The 21,149-nt window shown below is 42.6% G+C and overlaps 2 protein-coding genes across 2 annotated transcripts in view; both read right to left on the bottom strand.

Moving 5' to 3' along the window:
• The window catches only part of LOC138760682 (rho guanine nucleotide exchange factor TIAM2), a 314,168-nt gene extending 312,841 nt beyond the window's left edge, over positions 1–1,327 (bottom strand). Inside the window, exon 1 of the mRNA XM_069931610.1 lies at positions 1,236–1,327. The gene's annotated coding sequence lies outside the window, so the exon portion shown is untranslated. The remainder of the gene's footprint in view (positions 1–1,235) is intronic.
• A 4,574-nt stretch (positions 1,328–5,901) lies between these two features.
• Positions 5,902–21,149, bottom strand: part of tiam2a (TIAM Rac1 associated GEF 2a) — a 227,221-nt gene continuing 211,973 nt past the window's right edge. The window contains exon 22 of the transcript XR_011355801.1: positions 5,902–6,540. The gene's annotated coding sequence lies outside the window, so the exon portion shown is untranslated. The remainder of the gene's footprint in view (positions 6,541–21,149) is intronic.

The raw sequence follows: 21,149 nt of genomic DNA, 5'->3' as shown, positions 1-21,149 counted from the left end.
GTATTTTTAGTTGGACATGAGTACAGAGGGAAAGATGTATCCGAAACAAAGAATGTCACAACCCTTCTGATCTTTTCAGACTGCCCCTTAGAAAACCCCTACACAGTCAACCGGAGAGATCGTTCCTACACCCACCACCCAAGGCTATAGATCTAATTGGAATAATGTGTCCTGATGTACTGCCACGTTCTTCTGAGGAGGAATTTCCTCTCGGCACGCACCGAGCAGACCGCTGTCACTGCATTACTGTCCTTGGCTGCGATCCATCCACTCCACCACTTCCACACACACCAGACTCTTTTCAACGGGGTCCTTGTCCCCACCCCCCCCCCACCATCACCACCCCCCCCCACCCACCACCCCCCCCCACCACCCCCCCCCCCCCCACCATCACCACCCCCCCCCCCCCCACCACATTCTAATCATTCAAAACATTGGTAAAACTAGATTGGGACATTCCAAGCCCCGCACAAAAAAAGCTCGAATCATCTTTGGAAAAATATACAGTGCAGACGAGCAGGAACTGCTTTCCCACTCTCGGCCCTTGCATTAAAAATGAAGGCATCACTCCCGGATCACCACCCCGACCATTTTGCGAAGACCTCAACACACCCGGACTGAGGACACCGAAGACACTGGGAGTGTCTCCCATCCCCCCAACCCCGGTGCTCCCTCCTCAGGTAACGGCGCCGCGTCTCGCTGCTCCTCCACACAGCAAAGGCGTCACTTGCAAGTAAACGCCAGGCTGGAGCCCCCGAGGGGGTACCAGTGCATTACAACCATCTCGGAGACTCTTAACCCGCCCCCACCAAACCAAACCAAAAATACAGCGGTTCCGCCTGAAGCACTACCGGAGTTTGCCTGATGTCCAGGCTGTCTGACCAACAGCGGACTCTCAGAAAGTTTAAGCGTCCCAAGGAGCCGGGGAAGTGGGCATCGAATGGGTTGAGTGGCGACAAAGGGAGCTTTAGAAAGCAGCAAAGTGGAGCAGGGCTCTGCGGAACAAACCTGGGGTCAAACCTTCCAGGGGCCGAGAGAAAGTTGCAGACTTTCACCAAAGGGTTGACATGAAAGGCATCACCCCCCTCCCCTCTCCCTTCCCCCCTTCACGTCAGCGGAGAATACATGCCTGATTCAGCAGTACAGTTGGTGTCCCAGAGTGCACGCCCAACCATTCACTCCCGGCCGGATTGTTACCCCCTACTCGCCAAAACTTCTCCCGACAATGAACCCACCTCAGCCTCGGCACGCGAGCCCGGATCCGCATGCTCATTGGCGGCTCCGCGCTGTCCGTCACTCGGACTCGCGCTCCTATTTGCGAATGGACCTTATTCTCGCCCTCGAGGCGATAACGTCACTGGCCGAGAGCTGCAACAAGAGTTTACATTGAAGTTGGATACTGCAGAAACTTGGCTGTTATTGTATTTCAGATCGATGGCGAGTCATTGTAATATGGAAAGAGTGAATGCAATTCATTGGACGCATTACCACCGTTTTCTCACCTTTTTGAATCTCTACCCCACCCTTTCTCAGCGAAGTCTTTTGTCTTCTACATGTTGAGGCTTTTGACCATTATTTGAATGTCTTTGAGAATGTATCTTTTTACCCTATTCCCCCGCCCCCCCCCCCCACCCACCCCCGGTTATCTCAGACCTGATAATGCACTCTAACTTGTTTTCGTAGCACTCATCCAGGACCAAAGTGTGATGAGAACGTCCAGTAACTGGCGAAGAGTTGCTGATCCGAAACGTTACAACAATTTCCATCGTCAGGATGAAGGGTTCAGTTACAAATGTTGATTATTTTTCTACGACGGATGCTACTGGGCCTGTTGAATGCAGACCCTCATGTACAGTGCTCACCGGTTGACATTTTCTTTCCACAGATGCTGCCGAATCTCGAGTTTTTTCCAACTTGTCTTTTTGTTACTTAGTTAGTTGCCACATTTGTTGCTACGCTAATTTGCCACAGATTCTGAGACTGGCCTGAACAGAACCTTAAGGAGGATGAATCCTCAAACAACATCCAGCCAAGGCTGCGTATAAACAAGAATAGGTAGTATACCTGGCTGGGCCCCATAAAATCTTTGACATCTACTGTGATGAAGTGCTTTAGTAGGTTGGTCATGAAGTGCATGAACTCCTATCTCAGAAAGGACCTGAACCCATTTTTATTCACCTCTAGCCACAATACAGTGCCCTCCATATGTTTGGGACTTGTTTTCCTTTAGTTGCCCATGGTTTTAAATGTGTAATCAAATGTGATGAAAAGTTCGCATTCCAGATTTTATTCAAGGTTATTTGCATACATTTTGATTTGATGATGTCAAAATTACAGCATTTTTTAATACAGTTTCTCCATTTCAGGGCATCATGTTTGGGCCATTGAGCTTCACAGATGTTTGTGATTACTCAGGTATGTTTAATTGCTTCATTGGTGCAGGTATCAGAGAGCTAGACTTGCTTCTAAGCTTTTGATCATCATCGGAGTCTGTAGTTGCCATTTTTTTAGATATAATTTATTGTCATGTAATAAAATCGGTGTCATATTACACAAAATTGCTTTTGTCTGCTGAGTGTCAGACAGATTCAGAGAAAGAGAAGCAAAAGAGAGTTTCTCCCAGAGTCACTGAGTGTCTGAGGATTCGTCTCCAGTGCTCCCACAGCCCAAACCATTGGCAACCCAAGCTTCAGATTACCCAATATCATTAGGAATCTTTCAATGGCTTCGGCACTCTCTCACATCTTTGTTCCATTACCTGGTACCCCTTCAACCAGTTTTGAGCGAATTTCCAGCAGTCCACAGCCTGGTGCGAATCCCTTGACACAGTCTCCGGCAACCCACAGTCCGCGTGGGTTCTTTGCCTTCAGCTACAGAACCCCTCTGGTCTGCCACTGTGATCACCACCTCATGGGTCATCTCCTCTGCTTCTCCTCAGTCAGGGGAGGGTCTCCCCATTTTCTGGTGCCTTACGCTAATCCTCTGCTTCCTGGCGTTTGCAACCCCTCATGGCTGCTGTCGATCTTAGGCACTGCCATCGTGGGTCCAAACCCCACGGTCGTGGGATTTTAAATAAAATTATCATCGGCTCCTTTAACGGGCCATTCAAAGCCTGTACAGAGCTGATGGCAGTTGAACTGGGTGGTTGGACCCCTCAGGAGCCTCGTGTCACTGCTCCCTGCTCTCCATGCATCCACTCTATTGGCAGTGCTGCCATTTTTTTAACATGAGGACCAGTGTTGTGCCAATGAAACCATTATGAGACTAAAAAAACAAGAATAAAACAGTGAGAGACATTGCCAAAACCTTACGATACCCAAAATCAACTGTTTGGAACATCATTAAGAAGAAAGAGTGAACTGGTGAGCTCAGTAATTGCAAAGGGACTGGTGGGCCAAGAAAGACCTCCACTGCTGTTGACAGAACAATTCTCATCATAATGGAAAAAAAACCCAAGCACTTGTTCGACAGATCAGAAACACAACACGAGGCAGTTGTGGATGTGTCAATTACTACTCTCCACAGAAGACTCTAGGAACAGAAATACAGAGGCTACACTGCAAGATGCAAACCACTAGTTAGCCACAGAAACAGATGACCGATTTATAGTTTGCCAAGAAGTGTTTAAAAGAGCATGCAGAATTCTGGAAAAAGGGTCTTATGGACAGATGAGGCCAAGATTAACCTGTATCAGAGTGAAGGCAAGAACAAAGTGTGGAGGCATAAAGAAACTGCTCCAGATCCAAAGCGTACCACCTCATCAGTGAGGCTGTTATGTCCTGGGTATGTGTGGCTGCCACAGGTGCTGGTGCACTTATCTTCATTGATGATGTAACTGATGATGGTTGTAGCAAAATGAATACTAAGGTATATAGAAACATCATATCTCCTCAGGTTTGAGCAAATGCCTCCAAACTCATTGGTCTGTACTTAATTAATCCTACAGCAAAACAATGATCCCAAACACACTGCAAAAGCAACAAAGGAGTTTTTCAAAGCTAAAAACTGGAAAATATTTGTATGGGCAAGCCGGTCACCTGATCTAAATCCAATATGCTGAAGAGAAAACTTAAGGGGGCAAGCCCCTCAAAACAAGCAGGAGCTGAGGATGGCTGCAGTCATGAGATCCAAGGGAACTAAACATGACTACTGTACTATACATACCATTGCTATGTCCGAAATATTATGGTGCCCTGAAATGAGGGGACTATGTATAAAAAGAACTGTAATTTTTACATGGTCAAACCAAAATGTACAAAAATAACCTTGAATAAAATCTGAAATGTTCACTTTAATCAGATGTGAATTGTCTGATTACAAATTTTAAACAGTGGAGCACAGGGGCAAATAAAGGAAGAATGTGTCTGTCCCAAACATTGTGGAGGGCACTTTGGCTCAACAATAGATACAATCTCATTGGCCCTGCACTCTGTGTTAGATCACTTTGACCAGATGAACACCAACGTCGGGCTATTGTTCATCACCTATAACTAGGCATTCACAATGATGTTACCATCAAACTGAAGTATCTTGGACTCTGTTCATCCCTCTACAACTAGATCCTCGAGTTCTTCATCAGTAGATCCCAATCATTGCAAATCCACAACATCATCTTCTCCACACTGATCTTCAAAACAGGGACATCCCAAGGCTGCGTACTTAGTTGCCTGCTTTACACCCTGTACACATGTGACTGCATAACCAAGTTTTGCTCCAATTTAATCACAAATTCACTGATGACACCATTGTTGTTGGCCGAATAATTGGATATGATGGGTCATAATACAAGATTGAAATAAAGAATCTATCTAGGTGGACAAAATCTTGCTCTCAATGTCACCAAGACCAAGGAGCTTATTGTTGGTTTTAGGAAGGAGAAGCCAAGGGACCATGCATCTATCTGCATTGATGGGACAGAGGTGGAGAGGCTTAGAACCTTCAAGTTCCTGGGAGCCCACATTTCAGAAGACCTCACCTAGAGTCAGCCTATCGAGTTAACTGTGAAGAAGGCACACCAACACCTACACTTGTTAAAGAAAACTGAGGAGATTTTGCTTTTGTCAATCACCCTATAAGACATCTGCAGGTGCACTGTGGAAAGTATACCGACAGGCTGCATCACAGCTTGGTTTGGGAATTTGACTGGCAGGAATGCAGAAGGCTCCAGAAAGATACATAGCCAAGTCATCACAGGTTCTGACCTCTCATCCAGTGAATGGATCTATGTTATGCACTGCCTCAAGAAGGCAGCCAACATCACTAAGACCCCCATCACCCTGGTCGCAAACTCTTAGACTCTGAGAAGAGATTCTGTTGTCTGACTATACTCACTGACATTCAGAAGAATGAGGGGGATCTTGTAGAAACATATAAAAAAATTATGAAAGAGATGGATAAGATAAAGGCAGGAAAGTTGCTTCCACTGGTGGGTGAAACTAGAACAAGGATTCAAGGGAATAAATTTAGAATGGAACTACTTTTCTCAGACCGTTGTGAATATGTGGAATTCTCTGCCTCAGGAAGCAGTCAAGACTGGCTCAGTAAATATAGTTAAGACTGCTTGGTATATTTTTGCATAGTAGGGGAAATGGGGAAAAGGCAGGTAGGTGGAACTGTCCAAGGTTAGATCATCCATAATCTTATTAAATGGCTTGATGTAGCACAATCATATTCTCCATCAATCATATTCTGCTCAACAGCATCAAGTCATTCTCATGTATTGTTACCTTAATCATCCTTCTCCTCTTTCTATATATCATGCCTGACCTGATATGTATTTGCAAGATTTTCTGTTCACCAAAGCTATTTTTAAGATCAATTTTGCAATATGAGAGGAATTTAGTTTATAAACAGAAGCTTGGAAAACAAAATTTCATTTATAGGTTTTCAAGTCGAAGGTAGGTTATATATTTATTTTTACAGAATGGTGGTGTGCATTGCTACAAAAATAATACTTATAAATTAAAACATACAATGCAAGCTTATTATTTTTATACTGATTCTGTGCTGGATACAATTAGGGGATCTACCTCAGGAGAAGATTCACATTTATACAACAACATTTTGAGATAGCCTACAGATCCATCCAATTGACTCAGTGCAGCTTTAATGGACAAGGATATGACTTCACATGTACCCCACATGGCTAACTTAACCCAGTTATATTGCCTTAAATTGCCTGGCAAAGCCATTGTGTGTTTTATAAAATGCATGCATGTTTATTACACTTCCCATAATCTTGTGAACAGTCTCTCGTTGTCTCCAAGTGGTTGGGATCCACAATTTTTAGCTCTTATGACCAGGTTGGTACTATCTCTCTGGCAATAGAAAGACAGGTGACCTCCGATTTTCCATGGGCGCCCAGGTTGGAAAGTACTTCCAATATATACTTCCAGTATATATTCTGTCACATTTCTACCAGAGGATCATTAGGCTCATTGCTTCCGCCATGCTCAATCTTCAGAATCATCATCTTCATTACAAACCATGATGGGCTCTCACCAAAAGAGATCGTGACATCTTTGGATGTAGATAAATTACCTGTGAAGATAAGAAAAAATACATAGCATCACAAACTTGTTTCTTTAAGCTGGATCTTATTAATTATACCTTTCTTTATGATCAGAAACCTTAATACAGGGGAAAAAAATCACATTTGTGGTCATTGCATTTGTTATAATAAGATATTCATGAGTTAAAATACTCCAAAGAACTTGAGCAACATTATCAGCCATCCATTTGACCCTGAGCTGCATAAGGAGAAATTCATGCGAGTGAAAGCAACATTCTCCAAAGAGGTAGTCTGTGAGGAGATTTAGGATGGCACAGTGGCACTACTAGTAAAGCTACTGCCTCACAGCTCCAGTTCCTCTACCTATGTCAGTTTCCATATTTGTTCTGTTCACTGTGTGGCTGTGTTTCACCTGGGTTCTTCAGTTTCCTCCCACATCCCAAATAGGTGCTAATTGGTAGGTTAAGTGTAAACTTGAATGTAGATGTAAATTATGTGTGAAGGTGAGTGTTAGAATCTGGGGGGAGTTGATGGGAATGTGGGGAAAATAAAATGGAATTGGTGTAGGATTCCATGAGAGAGAATTCGGATAGATTGTGAGCTTTCAGGTGACAATTTTAGGGCTTGGAACGTAGATTGTTCTATCTCCAGCCTTTACTTTACCTTTCATGTACTTTGGAAAATGAATGTTGGAAAAGGAGTTGATGATGATTATAAAAGTGGCACTAAAATTGTGCAAATCTTTATTTAAAATTGTAGGCTGAAGTGTACAGGTAATGATTGGTCATTCCAAAAGGAACTTCTTGTGTTCGGCCATTATCACACAAGTAAATCCTGAATTAGTTAGGGTATGGTTCAAACTATACCTAGAGGATTTTGGTTTCCCGAGGAGATTCCCTAGACATTTCTTGAGATGGCAGTTATGTTATTTGGAGAGCAATTGAGTGAGACACAGAACATGGAATGTTACAGGCCCTTTGGCCCTCAATGTTGTGCTGATCTATATATTCCTTCTACAAAATACTAAACCCTTCCTACCTCATAGCCCTCTATTTTTTTCATCCATGTATCTGTTTGAATGAGTTACAAAAAATGAAGTTTCCTCAAGATCCAATTTTTTTTTACGTGGAAATATTTTTGACACAGAATTGAAATTGAAATTAAATAAATATCAAAAAGAATTTATTAAAATAGCCTTAGTGGTAGCCAGAAAATGTGTGGCAGTAACTTGAAAGACAGTTGCGTATTTGGGAATGAGTAGATAGCATACTGAAATAGTATGTATACAACTTGAAAAGATTACATATAATTTAGGTAATAAATTTGAAAATTTTCAAAAGATTTGGAAATCATATTTTCAAATTGTAGGAATTAGGTTGTAATCACCTAACCTGAATCTTCCAACTCCTAAAAATTAAGATATGTTAGATTTTATTTGATAGTTTTAAAGTAAGTTTTTAAAGATAATATCCAGATGTTCTCTTTTTCTTTCTTTTTTTGCTTCTTTTCTATCGGGCTGTTGGGGGGAGGGTGGGAAAGAATTTTTTTTTTAAAGTCACTATGTATTAATTTTTAATTTTTTTGAACAAGAAATATATGTATAAGCTTTAATGCATATGTCAAATTAAATAAAAATGTCAAAGTGTCTGTTAAGAATCGCTTAAATGCCCCTAATAATTCAGCCTCCACCACCACCCCAGTAAGGCATTCCAGGCACCCCAACTCTCTGTGTAAAAGAAATAGCCCTGATGTCGCCCCTAAAGTTTCCACCCTTCACTTTGTACAGATGCCTCTGATGTTTGCTATTCCCACCCTGGGAAAAGGCACTGGCTGTCCACCTTATCTATGCCTCTTAGAATCTTATAGCCCTCTATTAAGTCTCCTCTCATCCTTCTTTGCTCCAAAGAGAAAAGTCCCAGCTCTGCTTCATAAGAATTATTTTCTAATCCAGGCAACATCCTGGTAAATCACCTCTGCACCCTCTCCATAGCTTCCTCATTCTTCCGATAGAGAGGTACTCAGAACTGAACACAATACTCTAAGGGTGGTCTCACCAGAGATTTATAGAGTTGCAACATGTCCTCTCAGCTCTTGAACACAATCCCCCAACTAATAAAGCCCAACGTCCCTTAGGCCTTCTTAACTATCCTATCAACCTGTGGGGCAACCCTTGAGAGATGTATGGATTTAGATCCCAAGGTCCCTCTGTTCCTCCACACTGTTAAATATCTGACCATTAACCTTGTACTCAGTCTTCTGGTTTGATCTACCAAAAAGCATCACCTCACACTTATCTGGATTGAACGCAATCTGCCACTTTTCCGCACAACTCTGCCTCCTGTCTATATCATTTTGTAATCTTCGACAACCTTCAGCACCATCCACAACTCCTCCAATCGTTGTATCATCTGCAATCTTATCCTTCCACTTCTTTATCTATCATTTATTAAAAATTACAAAGAGCAGGGGTCCCAGAACAGATCCCTGCAAAATTCCACAAGTCACTGACCTCCAGGCAGAATAGTTCCTGACCACTATTACTTGTTTCTTTCTACATGCAAGATCATTTTTAATCCACAGAGCAAGGATTCCAGGCCTCATGACCTTCTAAATGAGACTCTCATGGAGGACCTTGTCAAATACCTTACAACGCATCTACCAACAGTTCTCTTCTTCGGTCTTTAAAAGAATGAGAGTAGATGTCATTGAAACATACAAGATTCATAGGAGGCTCCAGGAGACAGATGAAGATAAGATATTTTCACTGGCCTTAGAATGTGAATCATCAAAATAAGGTGTGGGCTATTAAGGAATTAAATGAGGAGAAATTTCTTCACTTGGAGAGTACAATTAAATCTAGGAGGGCTATGGAGTCTCAAAGAAATAGCAATGAGGTAAAGGTTAGCCATGAGCATGTTGAAAGGTAAAATGCACTCAAGGGACTGAATAACTTTCTACTGTTTCTATTTGTTATATTTTTGAATGGATCCACAGGTTTAATGTTTTATCAAGCTGTCAGCAAACATGTAATTCTTCTTTCTCTTTTCATGTAGTGACAAAAATGATCAAAATAATGCAATCCAGAACATATGTTACATGGATTTAATAGGTAGGTATTAACCAATCAGTATACTGGCCCAACATACCAGACTATCTACCTCCTGTATGCTTACTCATCGCCTTTGTTTATACGACCCTCTACTGTGGTTTCATCAGCAAATTTATAAATGGTGTTATTGTTGTCCCGAGCCACACAGTCATAGGTGTAAACTGAGCACTTTCAGTTGGCCAAAATCCTTGATTGTAAAGCTGCATATTATGCCAATATGCGGCTGTCCGGAGCCCACTTGAAGCGCAGGAGGCGCCTGCCAGGTGAACTTTGTAACCCTCCTCCGGGAGGGATAATCGCTGAAGTACTGAGACCCACCCCCTGCTCATGAATGCAGCCGCCTGAAAGCAGCTGCTAAGGGGATGATAGTCAGCTGGTGAGCGCCTGACAGCTCCCCTTCCAGCTGCCCCTGCCCCACCACCCCCCCCCCCCGCGTCAGGGCAGGGGCATCCGGCGTAGGTTGTCAGCGTCGTGAGGGACGTCCCCACAGTGATAGCGCTGCCCAGCTCTCCCAGCGGCCCAACGTGGGTCCCTGCGCCCTCCCTTCCGGCGGCCCGGCGTGGGTCCCCACTCCCGCTCTCCCAGCAGAAAGACCTGTCCCTGCACTGTGGGGCGGCCAGCATGGGCGGTCAGTGTGGGGACGTCCCCACACTGCTGCTCAGCTCTCCTGGTGGCCCAGCGTGGGTCCCCGTGCCCGCTCTTCCAGTGGCCCCACACTGTGGAGCGGCTGGCGCAGGCTGTTGGTGTGGGGACATCCCATGCGGGGCGTCTCCACGCTGGTGACCCACGTTGGCCACCCCACAGTGTGGGGAATCATGTCGGGCTGTTGGGGGAGTGAGTGTGGGGGCTCGTGTCAGGCTGTTAGGAGAGCGGGGCAGCGGTGCCAGTGTGGGGAAATCCCGCACAGGATGTCCCCGCGCTGATAACCTGCACCAGCTGTCCCAGCTCTGACAGCCAGCCATCCAAACCTGACAGCCCAAAGGGACAGGAGCTGGAGTGCGCTCAGAGGCGCATCTGGTGTAGCTGTCCCTTCAGGCGGCCAGCGCTGCACTGTTAGCGCTGTGCTTTTAGCGCTGCCACCTGAACGGCAATTCAACGGCCCACTTCTGCTTCTGCAGGCGCTTTCTTGGTGGAGAATGCACCTGAAGCTTTAAGAATGCAGCCTGCAATGCTCCGATACTGATGGAGATTGTAGAGATGTTCTGTTAATAGATTTGCATTTACCCAATGATATGGAAAATTGCCCAGTTAGGTCCTGTCCAAAAAGAGTGGATGAGCCCAGTCAGTCTGCTTTCAATCAAAGTAGCAATACATCAAAAGCATTGACGACAGTGCTATCAAGTGCCATTGTAGTTGCCAATAAACTAATCACTGATGTTTGGCATTGATTTCATCAAACCCAAGCCTCATCACAGTCTAAACTCAGAGATGGACCAAAGAGCTGAATTCCAGATAACTATATAACATTACAGCCCTTCAGCCCTTCTAGTCTGTGCTGAACTATTATTCTGCCTAGTCCCACTGACCTACAGTCAGTCCATAATCCTTCATAGAGGTAAGAATGAACGATGACCTATTAAGAGTATTGTATTAAGTTTTGGTCACTGAGCTACAGGAAAGATGCTGAGCTACAGAGGTTGAAGAGAAGATGTACATGGATGTTGCCCAGACTCGGAAGCCTGAGTTAAATAGAGAGGTAGAGCAGGCTAGGGCTTTATTTCTTAAAGCACAGGAGGATGAGAGGTGATCTCATAGAGGTTTACAAAATCATTAATGAATAAATCAGATGAACACACAGTGTCTTTTAGCCAAGTCAGGAAATTGGTAATCAGGACATCATAGGTTTAAGGGGAAGGGCAAGGTTTAACAGGAACCTGAGGGATAACGTTTTTTACACAGAGACTGGTGACTGCCAGAGGAGATGATTGAGTTAGGTACTATTGCAAAATTAAAGAAAGACTTTGGATGTATACATAGGTTTAGAGGGTCAGATGCAGGCAAGTGGGACAAGTTTGGGTGAGACATTTTGGTCAGCTGTTTCAAGCTGTATGTCCATGACTCTAACTGGTTGGTGGTCTTCAAGGGGAAAACACTCTATTAGTGGATTAATATCTGTATAGATGAAGATAGCTGCAGTTGTTGGAGGTCAATCATACCAGCACCAGGACATTGGTCCATGAGTTCCCCAGGACAATACCCAACGTCCAACTATCTTTTGCTACTTCATCATTGTGCTTGCTCCCAGCATAAGGTCAGCAGTAGTGATGTGTACTAATAATTGCATAACACCAGTTCCATTTTAAAAAAAAACTCCTTACAAATGAGGCAGCCTATAGCTACATGAGGCAAGATCCAGAATGTTAAATGTCAAGTAACATTTTCCTTATTGAAGTAACAGACAATGGCTACCTTCAACCAGACAATCTGACCATCTAGACTTGAACTCAAATGGCATTACAATTGCCAGGTCCCTCACCATCAACATCTAGGGTCACCATTGAAAAAAAATTTAAATGGACCAACTACATAAATGCTATGACTCTAACATGTAGTTGGAGCTCAGGTATCCTGCAATGAGTAACTCATCTCGTAAAACCATGAGGCCATTCCACCATCCAAAAGGCACAGGCCAAGAGCATGATGGGATACTGTCTGCTTGTCTGGATAACGGTAGCCCCAACAACACACAGAAAGCTTGATACCATCCAAGTCTGTTATGTAAAGCATCTACAAAAGGGTCTGCAGTCACTTGCCTGGACTACATCAAACCTAGGTCCTGTACAACCAATAAAAGGGAATAAGTTTTAATAAATTTGAGTTATAATGAGAAGAGTTCTTCTGTGGACATAACAACAAGTTATTTCTAAAATTTATACAGTCATGTGTGAGGAGCACAATTTGTAGGATTAAAATGCTGCCACTAATACAGATCCGGGAGAACAGAGACACAGCAACGCTCCAAAAGTTCAACCGCCCAGTCCTAATACAGGTTGCTCTGTACAGGCTTTAAACAGCCCTATTAAAAAAGTAGACAATGTTTTTTTAGGAAAATTCTGCAACCACAAAAATCTGTGCCCAAGATGGTGATGCCTATGCTTGGCAGCGGCCACGAGGGGTTGCAGACACCGGTGGAGTAGCAGACCGCCAGAAATGGGCAGAACACTGTCCCCCACCCCCCACCTCCACATTGAGAAGGAGAAGCAGAGGAGATGATCCTATAGGACGCTGACCATAACAGCTAATCAGTGAGGGACTCAGTGGCTGAGGAACCACACAGGCTGCAGATGACTTGAGGTCAGGGGACATGCAAGGACCCAGGAATTGGAGCTGGGATTCAAGAGGGTGCTGAGGCAAGTGTCCTGAAGGGACACTTGTATTAAAGGATTTCTGATCATGTCAAAGGATTTGGATCTGGAGCTCAGATTGCTTTTGGATCGAACAGGAGTCTATGCGGCTGCAGAGACTGCGGGAACTCTGGAGATGAATCCACGGACATTCAGTGACTCTGAAGGAAATCTCTTTTGCTTCTCTTTCTTTCTTACTGTAAGCGACACCGGGGACACTAATGGCAACTTTTTGTCTGCCTTACAGAAGGCAGAAGGCAATTTCATGCACATGACAATAAAGGAATCTTGAATAGGAAGATCAGTTAGCACCAAACAAAGGCAGCATGAGAGCTCTGTTGTGGGGTTCATTCAGGAGTAGATGGCTACAGGAAGAAACTGTTGTTAAGCCTGTTGGTGCTTGTCCTTACTTCTTTACCCCAATGGGATGAAGGAGAAGAGAGTGTCCAGGGTGCAATGGGTCCTTCATTATGTTGACAGCCTTTCCAAGGCAGTAGTGGCCATCGATGGAATTCATGGAAGGGAGGAAAATTTGCATCTTGTTTTGAGTCGCATTCACTCCATTCTGTAGCTTCTTCTGATCTTGACCAGAGCAGCTCCCATACCACACTGTGATGCATCCAGCAAGTATGCTACTAATCGTGCTCCTGTATAACTTGTTGAGGGACAGGGGGGGAAAATGCCTTAGTCTTCTGAGAAAATAGAGGCATTCTTGATCATCACATCACATGCTTGTCATTGGAAGGTCATTGCAAATATCTACTCTTTCAACTTCAGTGCCATTAATGTGGACAGGGGTGTGGACTCTGAGGTTTTTGTATTGGGACCACGCCACTAGCCTTTCAATCTCTTTCCAGCACTCCATCTCTTTATTTGATATAGGCCCACTACTGTGGTGTAATTAGCAAATATGAAGATTGATTTGGTACAGAATTTAGCTCTGTAGTCATGTGTGAAGGGAGTATAGTAGTGGACTGAGCACAGATTCTTTAGTAGCACCAGTGTTAAGTGTAATTCCAGAGGAGATACTGTTACCCATCTTCACTGATTGTGGTCTGTTAGACAGGAAGTGAAGGATTCAGTTGCAGAGAGGAGTGTTGAAGACTAGATCCTGAAATTTGGGAATAAGTTTTAAGAAGACTGTGGAACTTGAGGCAAAGTTTTAGTCTATGAACAGTAGTGCAACATAAGTGTCCTTAGCATCCAGATGTACCAGGGCCAAGTGGAGAACTTAGAAGGTGGCATCTGCTGTGGATCTGTTCGGCCAGTAGGCAAATTGAAGTGGGCCAAGGGTAGCTAGGAGGCTGGAGCTGATATGAGCCAGCCTCTCAAAGCACTTCATGAAGAAGTCTGCCTTAATATATATTCTGCTCTCCAATTTGCAGACCATTTTGACTTGAAAGTATTCCTTCATCATGACTGGATTGAAATCCTAGATTTACCTCTCTGATGGCATTTTTTAAAAAAATTTAGACACATGGTAACTGACCATTTTGGTCCACGAGTCCATGCGGCCCAATTTACACCCCATTAACCTACACCTCCATTACATTTTTGAATGGTGGGAGGAAACTGGAGCCCCTGGAGAAAACCTATGCAGTCATGGGGTGAATGCACAAACTCCTTACAGACAGCACAGGATTCGAATCCCGGTCTGATCCTGATCACTGGAGCTGTAAAGGCCTTGCACTAACCGCTACGCCAACCGTGCTTTGTAGGAGTATTTTCAATAGAAGGACTACAATGCTTCAAGAAGGTGGATCACCCCCACCTTCTAAAAGGAATGAAAGATGAGGAGTGAATGCTAATCTGGTGAGTGATGCTGAAACCCTGAAAAATAAAGAATAACTAAGGAAATCCTACCCTTTTGTTTTCTTTGTTCCATCTGTCAAGGGACAAAAGTTCTCTTCCAGGTGGTGTATTCGAATTCTTTCCAGTGATTTATTTGAACTGCAATGAAGCATTTGAATTGCTTCCAATTTTCTCGACAGTATTTGGCATTTGCAATGTGATCACTTCTACATTGCAAATTCATGACCCAACATTTCACAAGGATGTTACTGGGACTAGAGTAGAGACTGGATAGGCTTTGGCTTTTTCCACCTGGAGCCTAGCAGTGACTTTATAGGTTTACAAAACCATGAGGGGCATTGATGTTGAATGATCAGTCTCTCTCCTGGGGAATGGGAGTCTAAAACTAGAGGGGATGGATTTAAGATGAGTAGTGGTGTGTGGAGGGTTCCATGGGAAAATAGGATTTTTGAAATACCCCATAAATTCATGAAGGAAAAAGCTTGAAAATGTCTGGTGTGCAAAACAATAAGGGGCTCAAATTTAAACATCACTTTCTGGTTTACTTCATTTTCTTTTCAATACCAAATGTATCTTGGTTTACAATTAGTGCTCAATGTTCATTTATTCTTGAACAACAAAAATTCAACCTATTTATGATTTTTGAACAAAAACAATTCCAAGGCACTTCAGTGCTGTCAGACTAAGAGCTGGGCAAAAGGGGCTGTTTTTATGCTGTAAAACTCCATGACTTTTGCATTGAACCACACCAGGAGGCTTTGAAACAGGTTGCTAAAATCCTGGGCAAAGAAACAGTTCCTAGGAGCATCTGATATGAGAAAAATGTCAAGGTGGGAATTACATTTATAGTCATGTGTATTTATATTTATAGTTATATTTATAAAGTATTTATAAAGTTCTGTTTTCTTGTTCACTTAGATGAAATATTGAACTTGAATACTTGATGACATTAATTTGCATGATTATGAAGGAAATGTATTTCTATAGTATCTTTTACAACTCCCAAAGATTTTCACCTCTATATTTAATGATATTTTGTTGTGTTGATGGGAGTCAAATTCTAACAGGCATGTCAGAATAATAGCAAAGAGATAAAATACCAATAGTTTGACTGATGATTAATAGCGGCGAGGGTATCTCTACTTCTCTTCAGGGATTACCATGGGAATGTTTTAAACTTCTCTTCAGAGGGCAGACACACCTCAGTTTAACTTTATCTAAAGTTAAAATTCAAGCAAATGCAACTTTCTCCAGGTACTATGCCAAAATAGCCCCCAAATCATCTAATTTTTGGCAAAAGTGCCACCACTCAGCCAAAATTGACATTATGCTTAACTTCCACAATGAGATGAGGGATTGTTTCTCATTGGGAACTGTGAAAGCAAGACTTGGAATGAGAAAAAGAGCAGTTAAAAAATACCGGGAAAGGTAGGTGCTTGTTTGTTTCCTGTTAGGAACTGCAAGAGCAGGATTTGAAATGAGAAGATGAGTGTTTAAAAACAACAGGAAAGGTAGGTGCTTGTTTAAATTTCTCCATTGGCTAATTAACTGTAGTCAATAAAGGGAAGCTTAAATGGAGTCACCAGTGTGGGAGTGGCCAGTGTAAGAGTGGGATTTAAAGGTTTTGGCATGATGTAAGGACAACCCTGCTGAGGAATAAAAGGATTTCAGTAAGGACAGGTTTTTCTTAAAAAAAAATCTCTGCTTCATTGGCAGTGGGAATGGCAACCAGGGCAGGGAGGAATGTGAATAGTCAGGGAAGCCAACAGTAACCCTGATGATTTCATCTGTGAGAAGTGCATCCAACTTTGACTCCTTACAAACTGTGTTAGGAAATTGGAGCTAGAGTTAGATGAAATCCAGATCATTTGCTCAACTGAGGGGTTGATAGAGAGGAATTACAGAGATGCAATCACACCCAGGAGGCAGGAAGAAGGTAGCTGGGTGGCAGTCACGAGAGGGAAAAGGAGAGAGAGTCCGTGCAGGGTACTCCTGTGGCTTTTCTCCTCAATAAGACATAAACTGTTGAGGGGGATGACCTACCAGGAATAAGACAAGGTGGTCAGGTCTTGGCACAGGATCTGGCTCTGTGGGTCAGGAAGGGAGGGAGAAGAGGCGAGCTGCAGTGATACAGGATTCAATAGTGCAGGAAACAGATATGAGGTTCTGTGGAAGAGATTAAGTATCCTGGATGGTATGTTGTCTCTCAGGTGTCTGGGATATCTCAGATTGAGTTCATGGCATTCTCAAGAGGGAGGATAAGCAGTCAGATGTTGTTGTCCATGTAGGGTCCAACAATGTGGGTAGAAAGGGTGATGAGGCATTGCAAAGAGAGCTCAGGGAGTTATGTATGAAGTTGAAGGATAGGACCTCCAGGGTTGTGATTTTAGAATTGTTACCTGTGCCATGTGCTAGTGAGATTAGAAATAGGAGGATAATGCAGTTTAACACATGGCTAAAGACATGATGCAGGAGTGAGGGCTTCAGGTTTCTGGATCATTGGACTCTCTTCCAGGGAAGGTGCAACCTGTACCAGCAGGACGGTTTGTATTTGAACTAGAGAGAAACTAATATGCTTGCGGGAAGGTTTGCTAGTGCTGTTCCATGGGGTTTAAACTAAATTTTCAAGGGGATGGGAACCAAAGTGCTAGAGCAGATAGTGGAATGGAGGAAGGTAAAGATTATCTTAAGACTGCATCCAAAGGCAGAAATCAAAAGGGTTGTGCATGGTGGAAATAATATTCTCAGGTGTATCTATTTCAATGCAAGGAGTATTGTAGGAAAGGCAGATGAGCTTAGAGCATGGATTACCATGTGGAATTATGACATTGTGGGCATTAGTTGTGCTGAGACAGGACAGTCTAGATGACTCGTTTACTAAGGCCAACTGAGGAACAGAAAAGATATGACCACATCAGTGGGGGGTGCATTACAGACCATCCAATAGTCAGTGAGAATTGGGGAGAAAATCTGTAGATAGATAGCAGACAGCTGCAGGAAACATAAATTTGTGATAGTAGATTTTAAATTTCCACATATTGACTAGGAATCCCATACTGTAGAAGGGTGGATGGCTTGGAGTTTGTCCAATGTGTTCAGGAAAGTTTTTTTAAATCAATGTATTGAGGTACCTACTAGAGAATGTGCAATACTGGATCTCCTATTAAGGAATGAGACAGGACTGGTGACAGAGAAGTAAGTGAAGGGGAGCACATTGGATCAAATGAACATAATGCCATTTGTTTCAAGATAATTACAGATAAGGATAGGTCTGGTCTTTCAGTTGAGATTTTAAACTGGAGAAAGGTCAATTTTGAGGAAATGAGAAAAAATCTAGAAAGTGTGGATTGGGCTTGGTTGTTTTCTGGGAAGAATGTGCTTGATAAGTGGAAGGCCTTCAATTTTGAGAGTACAGATTCTCCGTTCCTGTAAAGAATCTTGTTTTTTTTTTAGGGATATTGGGGATCTGGTCAAGGTTTACAGCAGGTTTAGGCAACAATAAGCAAATAAAATATTTGAGAATAAAAATTATTGCAGGAAAAACAAGAGGGATAAAAGAAAATATAAGTTTGTTTTGGTTGACAAAGTGAAGAAAAAACATAAGGACTTTTACAGATATATTAAGAGCAAAAGGAAAGTGATCCTCTTGAAGATCATTATGTACAGAACCAGAGAGATGGGGGAGATCTTGAATGTGTTTTTGCATCTCTATTTGCTTGGGAAAATGGACAATGTCTGGGGAAATGAGGCAAACAAGCAATGAAGTCATGGAACCTATACTATTTAAAGAGGAGGTGGAGCTTGGTCTATTTAAAATGAATTAAGGTGGACAAATCCCTATGGCCTGACAAGGTATTCTCACTGACCTTGAGGGAGACTAGTGTAGAAAAGTGGCAGAAATATTTAAAATGTCCTCAGCCACAGGTGAAGTGACAGATAGTTCTGTTGTTTAAAAATGGCTCCAAAAATAACCTGGATAATTATAGGCTTGTGAGCTTGCTATCAGTAGTATGCAAGTTATTGGTAGGTGGTTGAAGAGATCAAATGTAAAAGTATTTGAATAGTAAGGGACAGATTAGGGATAGTCAACGTGGCATTGTGTGTGGTACGTCATGTTTTACAAACTGGTTTTTTGAGGAGGTTACCAGGAAAGTTGATGAAGGAAAGGCTGTAGATGTTGTCTACATGGATTTTAGTGAAGCCTTTGACAAGGCCCCACATAGTAGGTTCATCAGGAAAGTTCAGTCGCTCGGTATTCATGATGAGGTAGTAAACTGGATTCAACATTAGCTTTATGAGAGAAGCCAGAGAGTAGTAGTGGACGATTCCCTCTCTGACTGGAGGCCTGTGAATAGTGGTGTGCCTCAAGGATCATTTCTGGGTCCATTGTTGTTTGTCATCTATATCAATGATCAGGATGATAATGTGGTAAATAGGATCAACAAGTTTACAGATGACACTAAGAATGGAGGTGTTGTGGACAGTGAAGAAGGCTTTCAAAGCTTGCAGAGGGGTCTGGAGCAGCTGGAAAAATGGGATGAAAAATGGCAGATGGAATTTAATGCAGACTAGTGTGAGGTGTTGCATTTTGGAAAGACAAACCAAGGTAGGACATACATGGTAAACAGTAGTACACTCTGGATTGCAGTAGAACAGAGGAATATTGGAATACAGATACATAATACCCTGAAAGTGGTGTCACAGTTATATAGGTTCATAAAGAGAGCTTGTAGTACATTGGCCTTCATAAATCAAAGTATTTGAGTGTTGGAGTTGGGATGTTATGGTGAAGTTGTATAAAATTGGTTAGGACAAATTTGGAACATGTTGTGCAGTTTCGCTCATCTAACTACAGGCAAGATATAAATAAAGTTGAAAGAGTGCAGGGAAGATTTACCCTGGTGTTGCTGAGATTTGATGAACTGTGTTATCAGGAAAGGTTAAACAGGTTAGGACTTCATTCCCTGGAGCATAGGAGAATGAGGAGAGATTTGACAGAGGTATAGAGTACAAAATTATGATGGGTACAGATAAGAGTAAATGCAAGTAGGCTTTTTCCACTGAGGTTAGGTGAGATACAAACCAGAGGACATAGGTTAAGAGTGAAAGAGGAGGTTTAGTAGGAAAATTTGGGGGAATTTCTTCACACAAAGAGTGGTGGGAGTATGCAACGTGCTCCCAACTGAAGTGGTGAATTCGGCTCAGTTTTAACATGTAAGAAAAATTTGGACAGGTAGATGGATGGGAGGGGTATGGAGGGAAATGAAATGGGTGCAGGTCAGTGGGACTAGATAGAATAATCCCTCTGCACAACCTAGAAGGGTCAAAGTGCCTGTTTTCTGTGTTGCAATAGTCTATAGTTGCTATATGACACCATCAGCTTTGTGACGGGCCTCCGCACATAATGAGACTGGCACAATTACTTTTGTAAATGGACTGCACCTTTTCAACATAAAACATGTTTAATTTATAAATTTTCTCAATTCTGGTAAAGGTCATGGATTTGAAACATCATTTATCTTTCTCTGTCCATTGATGCTGCCTGAACTGTATTAATTTACAGCATATTTCTGTTTTGTGTAAGTAGTATATTTCCCACTCCAAACAATATGCCCAGAACACAGTTGCAGAATTTGGATCACACGCAGTTCACTTGCAAAAAGGTGAATTGGTGCAAATTATTGCCAGAATGCAAGTCACAATTCCAGTCTCTAATACTGTTGCTTCCACAAATCACACCGTTGTTATTTGGACAAAGCAGCTGGCACATGAGACCTACACTGCTTGTACAAATAGCATGAAAGGAACATCTTTCATGCATTCTTTCCCCGGATGCCTTTGAGGCATTAAGCACAAGACATGACAGTACAGCAATTGGGTTGAATGAACCTGGATAAAAGTCACAGATGAATAACACTGAGGTACAGAAAGTTTGACCTCACACAGTGTAATTGGATGTGACAGCAATGAACTGAGGATCTGCATCTCATTGTTGTACCAGAAATGTTAGCATAAGTAGCAGTGAGCAACTAAATATTGGGGTGAAAATTGGATCAACATTGTTTGTGCTGTTACCAGAAAACAGGCCAAACGAAGACCTCAAAATCCTGGATCCCCCTGATGATGACATCTGATAGCTGGTTGAATCCCTCATATATGGAGAAGGGCAACCTAACACTTTTATTTCATCCACAAAAATGGGCAGAGCAAAGTCAAGCAGTTGCAGCCTTGTCTTGCCCCATAGAGCACTTCATCAAGTTGCACTTTCTAGAATCTAGATAAATGCCCTTACTTTTGTAGCAACAGCATCATGAAATAAGCATCTTGCATTCATGGTGATATTTTGGTAACATAAAATGAAAACAACCAAACT

The sequence above is a fragment of the Narcine bancroftii genome, chromosome 4 (genome assembly GCF_036971445.1).
Source record: "Narcine bancroftii isolate sNarBan1 chromosome 4, sNarBan1.hap1, whole genome shotgun sequence".
Classification (NCBI taxonomy): Eukaryota; Metazoa; Chordata; class Chondrichthyes; order Torpediniformes; family Narcinidae; genus Narcine; species Narcine bancroftii.
Note: the sequence above shows the minus strand (reverse complement) of the source record. Positions and strands in the feature narration are given on the sequence as shown.